Source organism: Phasianus colchicus, chromosome 3 (assembly GCF_987193195.1).
Source record: "Phasianus colchicus chromosome 3, bPhaCol1.hap1.1, whole genome shotgun sequence".
NCBI lineage: Eukaryota > Metazoa > Chordata > Aves > Galliformes > Phasianidae > Phasianus > Phasianus colchicus.
In genome coordinates, this window is record NC_143438.1 from 56,144,503 (window position 1) to 56,155,839 (window position 11,337).

General features: G+C 36.3%; 1 long non-coding RNA gene across 1 annotated transcript; it reads right to left on the reverse strand.

Moving 5' to 3' along the window:
- Window positions 1-3,765: 3,765 nt before the first annotated feature.
- Window positions 3,766-11,101, reverse strand: LOC149918595 (uncharacterized). The gene is made up of 6 exons (XR_016465594.1): window positions 11,055-11,101; window positions 10,266-10,429; window positions 7,970-8,045; window positions 5,718-5,976; window positions 5,108-5,186; window positions 3,766-3,811 (listed from the first exon to the last, which is right to left on the reverse strand). It is a non-coding gene; the product is annotated as an uncharacterized LOC149918595 (long non-coding RNA).
- Between the last annotated feature and the right edge of the window lie 236 nt (window positions 11,102-11,337).

Sequence of the window (11,337 nt, forward strand, 5' to 3'; positions counted from 1 at the left end):
TCTTTTCAGTCAAAGTTAAATTGCTGTTTACAGCGCTCTGCAGTAGAATTCAAGAAAATTAAGTTTATTCTTAAAAACCAATACAAATATAAAACTTAATATTTTAATTTTAAGCCTACGTTAATAATGTTATGACCCAGTGAGTACTCCATTCAATACCAGTAAAAGTCCTCTAAACATTTTCCATGATGACAATTAAGAATTCTCTTCCAAACCTTTTCCTTCTGAGATTTTCAAATACCAAAATTAAAAGGTATCTCAACATTGCGTTGTTTGTTTTTAATTTGAGTAGCATTTAATATTTGTTCAAAACACCAAGCCATTCCTCTTCTGCTCACCAAAAGGACTTTTTCCTGGCAATACTACTAAATAGAGCTAGTGATGGCTTGTTTGTTTATTTCCCACAGCTTTTAGAGTACACATTTCACCTCTTTGGGCTTCTATCTTGTTTCTCTCCCATTTTCTGCTTTATCTTCACCCTGTGAACACTTTACTTTTTAGAGAAATGTTGTCTAAAATTCACTCTATTCAATTCTTTGTCTGTCATCTTCAGAAACCTCTTGTGAATACCTGATGTCTTTAGAAAAGCACACAAATGATTACAATAAAACAAAATTTGTCACTTTCCCAAACAAGACATGTTTGCCATTTTGATTTCAGTGCATTTGCAGTACTTCAGATTCTAAAATCACTAGGTCCTTCCCAATACGTGTACATAACATTTGATTTTTTTCCAACATTTCCCTATTTCTTTTGTATTACTGTAGCTTTAAATTGAACGGGTTTTTAACTTCAATTTCTTTAGTCTATAAATTGAGCCTGTTAGCTCTTGGGTTGCACAAATTTCTGAAACAGCTTCCCTAAATCAGTGGAAACAGAAGGTATGCAATTTCAAGATTCCTCACTGCAGAATATCTTTGCCAGAAGAAAAATATAGAACATCTGTGAGATGTATTTATTTATTTATTTTCATTTAAAGCATACTGTAGGATTCCATACCAAATAAAATTCTTAGGATTGCAAGGACAACTTGCTGTGCAAACTTTGTCCTTCCAAGTAAAATGCTATACTGCTTTTTTTTTTTTTTTAAACAGACACAGATCAGTATTTTGTAACTTCTATATTTAATTTCTGTATTAAATGGAACTTAAAAATTCACTCAATTTGTATCCCTTGATTATATAGGATTTTTTAAAATTCTTACTATGGAATGATTAATAATAGCCAGGAAGAGGGATCTATCCTGCATGTGCTCCTCCTGCAGATCAGTTTGCAGCAGTTCTTTTTTTTTCCACTTTGTGGCAAACTGCTCCTTCTAGTCTCCACAAACAAAACCTAGGATATCAACACCTCTGAATCAGTTAAAAACAAAAAGTCTTATATCTATTTCTGCAACAGATTCGAGCTTAGTGAAAATAGTAAAATACTATAATTTTAAGCTGGGTCCTAAGGTATTCATTAATGTTCAGCAATACTTAATTGCTTGATCCCTTTGCAACTTAAGAAACTGCTTTAAAGTCTTACTCCAAAAGCAAAGAAGCTGTAGAAACAACTGATATCTGAACTTCATTTTTGTTGTTGTTCTGTTCAGTATACCTTAGGGGAAAAGAAAAAAAAAAAGAGAGTCTTAATTTATTTTCTTAGCTTCATTTCACCAAGGTGACATAAAATGTAAACTATGCCATTGATTTTTTTCTTACTAGACCTAGCAGCAAAGTGACAAAATCTTGTAACATCAATCCTTCCCAGATGCTCAGCAATCACCCAACTGCATTTGAAGGCAGGCCCAAGCCTGAAGACTTGAATGTTGTTGACTTTTATACAGTACATCAAAAATTCATCTCTCATTCCTGACTTCTGACATGTTGCATTTCTAGACCCTTCATGTCGGGATCCAGTTTACTGGAGATTGTGAGATTTACTGGTGTAAAATTTATTGCTTTGAAAGTGACTTTTCATTTATTTATATCAGACCACAGTATTACATGGCTTATTGTGCCTCCAGTAATTCAATCGCTTGAAGACAGTACACAAAATCTGTTTCTCATATAGTATGATAAACCCTCTCTGTTTGTCATGCCTGGCATATATATTTAATTGTAACCGACAGTGTGTGGGAAGGTCTGAACTGTAGGAGGACAGAAGTGATAGTGACAAACCCTGTGGGATCAATACTGAGCTGTGAAGTTGCCTGTAGGTTTCTACCACCCTTCAGTTCCACCTTCTCTTTACAGCATTCTCCTGGAATTGGCACGACCTCAGCCTTCTGCTCCTCACACCCATCCTGGGCAGGGGGAAAGACAGCCATGAACTCCTTAAGGACACCCTAACATATATGCTGACCTACCTTTTAGTTCATGACTGTATTAGACTGTGATGTTTGATTATTGCATATGTTCTAATAGAAATCAGAGGACAGCCACATGGCAAGTTTTCTTTCTTTATGAATACATAAGAGACAAAAATAGGTACATACAGCCTTAACCTATTTACACCTTTACCGCCCAAAGGACCTGGAGAATTTTCCCAGGGAAATGCCACTTTCACTCCCATCACCACATGTAGAACGTATTTTATATTAGTGCCCACATAGTCCCACATTTTAGAACAGCCACAACCAGTTCCCACATCAACTCATTGTGAGGAAGGAAAGAGCTAAACAGCCTACACAGTATCAACCATATTATTCAAGACTGTGTGGAAAATGACAACAACATGGAATAGCTATTATCCTCTAGTGTATTGCTTGAACAATTATCCATCTCAACAAATACCTATTTGGGACAGTGTAAGCCCCAGAGAAAAATGCATTAATTGTCTATCAATGCAGTGTATAACAAATGAAATAGTTTTTAACATTCTTATAAATGCACTTTGTGCAACAGAGTAATAATCTGATTTGGTATCTAATTGTCAAAATAATTTTTTGTTCTCATTTCTCTTCTTTGTACATTCCTATTGAATTGTTGAGAAACTGCAGTGTAATTTTTTAAGAGGTTTAAAAGCTTTTCCTAATCTTGTTTAGTCTTTGCTCCACATACATTGTATGTTACAGATAGAAGACATTTTAAGTGGAGTTCATAAAATCGCCTCAGTTGAAAAGGACCACAATGATCATCTAGTTTCAACCCCCTGCTATGTGCAGGCTCACCAACCACCAGACCAGGCTGCCCAGAGCCACATCCAGCCTGGCTTTGAATGCCTCCAGGGATGGGGCATCCACAACTTGGGCAACCTGTTCCAGTGCGTCACCACCCTCTGAGTGAAAAACTTCCTCCTACTACCCAATCTAAACCTCCACTGTCTCAGCTTAAAACCAGCTCCCCTCATCCTATTACTATGTGCTATAGTTAAAGATAACCATAGCAGACACGCAACTGCATTTCACATCAGACCAAATCTTGTAAACTTGACAGGTGATGATTTTTTTTAATGCAGTACATCAGGAATTGAACACTGAACTGACACTCGGCATTTCTAAACTGTGCATGTCAGGATCCATTTATTTGATGCTACCATCTCTATCATTCTTAGCAGAAATGACCTCTCATCTAAATATAGTGACAAATATAGAAAATAGGCAAAAAAAAGAAAGAAAAAGTATATGTGCAATGCATAGATCAGAACTTGTATAAGTGTCTGCACTTAAATATTTTTTTTTCAGAGCATATAATTGGTCCAGTTGAGATGTGGCAGAAGACATTCAGAAATCCAAGGACATACTAAAGGTAAAAGTCAGACTCCACTGTGTTCTAATGAGGACGGTGATATATCCAGCATAAGTCAGGAAACCCAAGCACTTTCCTTCTATCTACCAAATACAAGAGGAGCTTAAAGATAAATAATCAGAATATTACTATTCTGATTAACTATAGCTATAGTTACTATAAGCCTTCATCAAGTTTCAGAATATTTAAATTAAATGAATCACCACAAAGTATCTGAGTGGTAGGGCTTTGGCTGGAGGAATTCGTGCTGTGTTGCAAAGTTAGAAGTCAGATTTCACTTTTTGCTTCCCTTGTGTTGTTTGCTGCATGAGATGCTGCAAAGCATTAACTTGCCAAAATTACTTATTTTAAGCCTAATTTCTAAGTGTGAGGGAAAGAAGAAAAGCCCTGAATTCTCTGTATATATGTTATTAAGTGCTTAAATGGTGCTGGTTTTTTTCCCCCCTCTCTTTTCCTATTCCAATCTCACCAATTCCCACAATCCAATTAGGAATTCAGGACATTCAAGTTCTTAGTTATTAACTGTAATTTTGTCTGTACACTAAGGTACAAGCAACTATTTTCTTCCTGCCTGCAACCTTTTTCATTATCATCACACCTATACTTACATGAAGACATTTTCCAAACAGATGATAAGAGGCCAAGCTCAGATTACAGTTAATTCATTTCTGCTAGACATAAGGTCACTCTTTCCTGTCTTTATTAGGATATGAACACTGTGGCTCATTTCATTACTGTTACACATTGTTCATTTCAGCCCTCCATTATTCTTAGACTCTAGTCTCTTATCTTACTGTATTCTCTTTCATTAGCTGCCAATCATCCTATTCTACATGTAGCCTAATGGTCTCAAGTGCCATTATTAGTACATCCAGTCATTGAGTTCCTCAGCTACAACTGAGACTTTGAGTGCACTCAGCTGAAATATTCTTTTTTTTTTCCTGATAAAAACTCTGAATTGAAAGAAAATTGTATTTAATAGTCACACATATCTTCTATGAAGCATCTTCCATATTTACAGATGCTTTCTATGCTAGCAGTCTTGGACCTGCTGATGAAAACTTTGGGTAACTTAACAGAATTCAGTACTGTGTCATTATTCATTTGTTGAAGAAAGATCAGAAGACCTGCATTTTTTTTCCCCAGTTGTAATACCCCAAGAAAGGAAGGAAATCATTGTACACATGCCTCTGAATACAATTTCTTACTAAGGGCTTTTAAACCCTGTGACAAAATGTCAGTCAAAATTGTCATAATGATGGGCTTCCAAGCATATGAAATTTCCACAGATTTCATGATGTAAGGCACCTAGTTAAAGAAGAGAAAATCACCAACAGAAAAGCTGCATCTTCTATCTATTAGTGTTTATGTTGCATTACCTTCTCAAGCTTTGCATAGTAGATGAGCTTCAAGGTTCACAGCCAGGTTCCAACAATCAATGTAGGCACAATTTAGATTCTGAAATGTAAACCAAACCAGTCATCAGGACTTTCGCCTTGATAGGTGAGTCAAAGTGTGCAAGCACTGCTTGTGAATATGCCCAGAATTTTACCACACTTCACTCTCATCTGCTATCTCATGCTTTCAGCTGAGACTTCTATTGAAGAGGATTCAAATAGCCAGCCAACCTTAGCAGTTCAATTGAAAAACAGATGGCTATTGTTTGAGAAGAGAGGAAGTACCGGCTTTCACACAGAATGGCACTCTCTTCCCATAAATTTTCTTCAACAGCCTTCTCAAACAGACCTCAAAGATGCAGCTAGGTTTTTCTCTACCGCAACAAAACCAAAGCTGTTACACTTTAAAGATGCTGCCAGAAAGGGTAAGGAAAAATAAAAGGAAAGAGCTGTGACTATCATTACTACTTAAACAGCTCTCTTGGGAAAGTGAAAATCCTCTTTTGCAACCATATTTTAAAGTTTATTTCTGTCCTTGTATTACTTAACCATTAGCTGAAAATATCTGTACGGCTACTGTTTATTGCATTACCTTAAGAGCTGAGAACTGTTTCAGAGTCCACAGGCAACAGGAAAGTGTAAGACTGGGAGTTTTACATTATGGGTAAATACTTGCACTCCTTTAATAATTTGTAATAATTTCCCAAGTGAAAACTTCAGCACATTCCTGAAAATAAATCAACTTGAAGCTTTCAGGGATTGTGAGTGAAGCCTGGAATGCTCACAGGAATGACAGTTGGCCACAGGCTCTCCAGTATGGCAGTTGTGTTGGTGTCAGCTCTATGGGGCCACTGCAGGAAAATAAAATTCATCTTCAGAGATAAAAATGAAGGAAAAAAATAAAAAATTGAAGTCTAGAAGACTAATAGACTCTAGAAATATATGTATCTTGTTTCTCCTGCAACTCATTGCAGCTACAAAGGAGGTCAGGGTCTACAAAGAGAGCTCGTGTTTATAGGCTTCATAAGAACATAATGCATTGGCAATAAATATTGTAATTCACATTCTTGTCAAGGTGAATGCTATTCACACTAGAAACAAGGATGAAAGCTGACAAAATGAAGTTTGCAGGTAGCACTGCATGTACTAGAAATAACAAAGTTTTCCAAGGTCCTAAGAGAATATATGAAGACACAGTAGTCTTAGTAATTTCTGCAGAAATATTTGCTGATTTTCCACAGTCAGCTTTACATGGAGTTGGTCTACATAAAGAAACCCAATTTAATCTGAGTTAGATAAATTAACTATAAGTTAAAACACATTAAACAATTCAATATCTGAGTGGACAGTTTCATTCAAAGTTAAGTTGAAATCAATACAGTGCAGAATAATTCATTTTCCAAATGAAGTAAAGCCAAATTATGTCTTGGTTCCAACAAAAGTAAATAAAAACAGTAGTGTTGTAGATATTCTTTGTCACCTAAGCAATCTAATTCAAAGGTTACTTTCTTAACACCAACTTCTGGTTTATTCTCTGGACTTGCCGGAATGAAACTAGAAAGAATGGTAACAATATATGAAAAACCTCTAGTTCATCCAATGAGATTTATCTAAGGCTAATTACCAACAAATTAATACATTGTAACAAAAATCATGAAGTACATTTGATCTTCCTTTTCCAGAGAAAAACAAATTTTTGCTACAATTTCTCCCCACATCAACAAATAAAATATTATTAGCTAATGAAATGATTCAGAAGCAAAAGTCTCAGAATTATAAAGACAGCAGTTCTGACAAATGTGTCTGTTTATTAGCAGTTAAAGTTAGATGGAATACAGCCTTTTACCTTCTATAAGATTTTTCAACCCTAGTCCTCCATTAATATAGGAAGGAAATTAAAAAGCAGACAGACAGCTTTCCCTGGAAAACTTCACCTTCCTTTTACTTCATTCTTTTGATGTTTGAGTATTTTAATAAGCCATTGAATACACACAGCCGTTCGATTGATTTTTATTTCTCTTACATTACTGCACAATAACAAAGCCTATTTACAGCACTTTAGGTGAGATTAGACTCAGACTGTCTTGTCTGTAATGTAGCAAATGCTGCTCCAGTATGTCAAAAGGTTCTTATGAATAATTGGCATACTCATGAGTGAATCACTCACAAATGGAAATTGAGAGAAAAAATTTAAGTGTGTAAATCAATTTAACAAGAAGAATTTAACAAGAGGTTTACTTTGTTTGTTAAGGGCACAGCAAACAGGTCAGAGAACATCACTGTTAAACATTGCAAAGTAACCACTTATGCTAGTCTGGCAGAGTTTGACCAATTTCTTATCAAAAAATTACAATAATAGCACTTGGTACTTTTAAAAGTATAATTCTTGCTATCATTTCCTCCTGTGAATACAGCTCTAATGTGCTTCTATTTTTAACAGATAAATATCCTCATAGCTTTTCCATAAATTGTGTGAAACTATATAATTTTAAGAATTGTAATGCTACATAATGTGTAACAGTTTGCTGTATAGAAATCATTCACTAATAAACTGGGAATTACTTCATCTAGCTTTCTCTGTGGGGCAGGAGCAAGTAGAAAGTAGGTCACTGCTCACTGAATGCTTGATTCTCAAGAAGTCCAATGGTGTGGACTCCACATCCTCACTAAGCTTCCTATTGCAGCTCAGAAATTTATCTTACAGTTATGACATTCACATGAAATTTAACATTTTCTTTTTGAAGCCCCATGCAAATGCTAATACTATTGTATTTCCCAGTCTTTCTTCTTAATGTGAACAAACAAAATTCAATAATTTTGTAGAACATCCACTTACACCGTTACCTGGGCTTGTTTCTGTTGGCTTACATCTTCCTTGGTCCAAAATTGAACCCTGTGCTCAAGAGAAACTTCACCACCACTGGAGGAAAAAAGTTGGTTTGGACGGTATCAGGGTTTCTGTAACACTGTCATCACTGAGTGAAGTAGTTGAAGTAGTGTGAATGACACATTATTCCTGTAAAACTTCCTTCAGCCAAGCCTGTCATTTTCCAGCTCTGACTTTGTTAATGATGAGCACTTAATGTGCAACATATTCACATACGTAATTGTTTCATTTAGGAACAAGACCTAGGAAAATAGCCTGGCCCAGAATATGATTTTTTGTTTTACTTCTCTTACACAAGGATTCTTCATATTCAAATACTGTAAGAATAAAACTACAATTGTTTAGAAAACTACACCTTTCTTCATAAAAATCTTGGGCTAGTTTTATACACTTTGTCACACACACTTTTCTATAAGAGATGAATGAGCAGTTAAGTTGGAAATTGACTAATTTTTTCCCAAAAAAGTCTACAGTATTTAGTTATATTTTAGTTTAGTAAGCAATTTTCTAACTTTTGTTGAAGTTAGAAAGTTAGAAATACAGACATCAAATTTCCCAGATAGAAGTATATTGCACGTGAAGTACTTCAGCAAACCAATTACAGTGACATCATTGCCATCTCTGCTAGTCTCAGAGGGATCAGTAACTCATTAGCACCTCTATCAGAGGCTTTTTACTTATACCTCTCACTTTACACACATGCAGCAGAATGTACTGGACCATTAAATCACAGCATGGCAGATAGAAGTCTTTAGAACTATCTGACGTACCTTATGCTTAACAGGGGAAGACATATCTTCTCTTGAGATATTTTCCTTATGATGGAAGAGGAGAAACTAATGCTCGGCTGTTTTTTCCTCCCTCCCTCATATTCAGTTTTTTCTAAGAACTTATTTTACTTAGAACTTGATAAAAGTATGTTTTCTCACTCAGTTTCTTAGTTTTAATAAAGAAAACCACATAATTTAAGATGGAATATTTTACCCCAGTGATAAGCCAGCTGTTCTTATGTATATAATAATTGAAAATTACCTAGGCAACCTGCATAACTGCTTGGCCCATTAACATCCTCCAGTAATATTTTTTCTGACAGCTTGTACTTAATCATTTTCTTCCTCAGTCAAGAGCAGTGTGTAGACTTGCATTTGTGCGATACATCACCTTCTCTAGTGATGGCAGCTATTTCCCTCACCTTCACCCTGTATACAAGAGCCAGTCAAGGCTAGCATTAGGTTTGTGAGCTTCTTTCCTTAGGTTGACATTGCAGGCAAGTGAAGAAGTTCCACTGAAACATAGGTGAAAGTGCCCCTGCCTCCATTGTCTCTGAAGGGAACTGGAGGTAGTGAGCCCAAATAGACTGAAGATAAACAATGCAGATCCCAGTCTCCATTCAAGCATATTATGATGAAACCCCATGATCCATATCTCACTCTAATAAAGTTTTCCTTATGTATAATCAAAAAATATTAAGATAGTGTATAATCAAGGAAAATTGTATAAAGGAATATTGTATAATCAAATAATATTAAGATGTTATAATAATGAAATAAACAAGGGAGTTAGGCAAAGCAAGACAAAGAGAATAGATGGATGCTTACCTGTATCACGGGCTCGCTCAGGAAACTCCAGTGGAGTGGAGCTTCAGAAGAAAGATCCTTCCCCACTGGTAGTCAGCTCTTAAATGGGTCCTGCAGCACAGGTGAATTGCTTTCACCTGTGCTCCCCTGGCTGACTCATTGCTCACCTCAGGTTCAGAGGTTCAGGCCATGACTCAGCAGTTCTCATACACCTTACCAGATTAAACCCTTTACAGAAGTCCACTCAATTCAGCAAATACAGATAGCAAAACCAATAATTTGGTTGTCTAATTTTTAATTAGAAGTTTCTCCTGAAGTCTCATAGCAGCTACTTCTGTGCAGCTTCATTTTCACTGATGCAATGTAAATTAAACACTTGATATGCAAAACAAATAATGTGTCTAGCCCATACTAGGGCTTATACTGCTAACAATAAGCAGTAAGTAGACATACTTGATTTCATGCCACGTCATTTTTAATGAAAGGCTAAACTTAATACTAAAAACACTTCTGCACATCAATCACAAAGGTGACAAAAGCATACAGCTACCAAACAAGCCAATCCGAGCAGAGTTCAGGTAGAAATCTGACGAGCAGCTAACTTACCACCCTGAACTATATTTATTCATGAAACTTCTTAGTCTTCTGTGTGGTGTTAACCTACATAGTCTCTTACCTTTGTTCTTGCACATATAGATCAGTTTTCAGTAGGAGTGTACTATATTTATGTACACAGGTTTCTCCAAAAGTAGCACATCCTATTAATTTCCATGAAAATTACAATTTTGTCTCCATAAACGTTCAGCCAGCATCAATAACGTCAGTGGGTGCCATTCTTTCCTGTATGGAGGAATTCATATTGTTAAGGAACAATATTCCTTTACCTCACCCACACTTCCATGTCTGACTCCATTTTTTTGGTAATGCCCCTCTGCTGCCATCTGTCACACAGCAACAAAATGAAATGGAATACTGGTGGAAAGGTTTAACCTCTACTACCATACTACAACCATTGCCTCTGATACGGACCAACATCATAAAACAGGAGGAAATTGAGAGTGAAGACTATGAAAGAAATAGTGACCAAGTTGGGTCAGATAAAGAGAAGCGCAGAGGGCAAGAGTTGATATCAAACTTAACAGTGAAGGTTCACAGCATGCCTGCACAAGTCTTTAAGATAACATAGGATATATGTAGGGTTACCTCAGTGACAGGGTCATGAGTATTAACTATGAGTATTTTCATGTTCCTACAACATTTATCAGAAGACTCCTAAAGTCAAATAACAGCAGCAAACACTGAATAAAACTGCAATTCTGAAGCTCTACATAAAAATAAATAAATAAATAAATAAACCATAAAGATAGTCCTCAGGAAGACGTGCATCTGTCAGAGTTGGTGTTATAGCTGAAAAGATTACCATGGCAAAAATGGAAGAAGAAACAAACAGAGAAGGAATACTCACATGCATCCAAAGATCTAGATTTGCAGGAAAGACACCACAGAGGAGGAATCTCCAGAAAGAGAACCTTTCTCAAGTGGCAGTCAGCCCTTAAGTGGGGTCTAGAAGAGGTGCAGCCAGGCTCCACCCCTTCCTCTCACACAGGTGAATCTCCATCACCTGTGCTCCCAGGGCTGACTCAGTCCTTGCCTCAGGTGATCAATCAGTGGTTCAGGCCATGACTCAGCAGTTCCCATACAGTGTCCTACTGCATTTAAAACAAGTATCAAGGTAGTTAACTTCCATG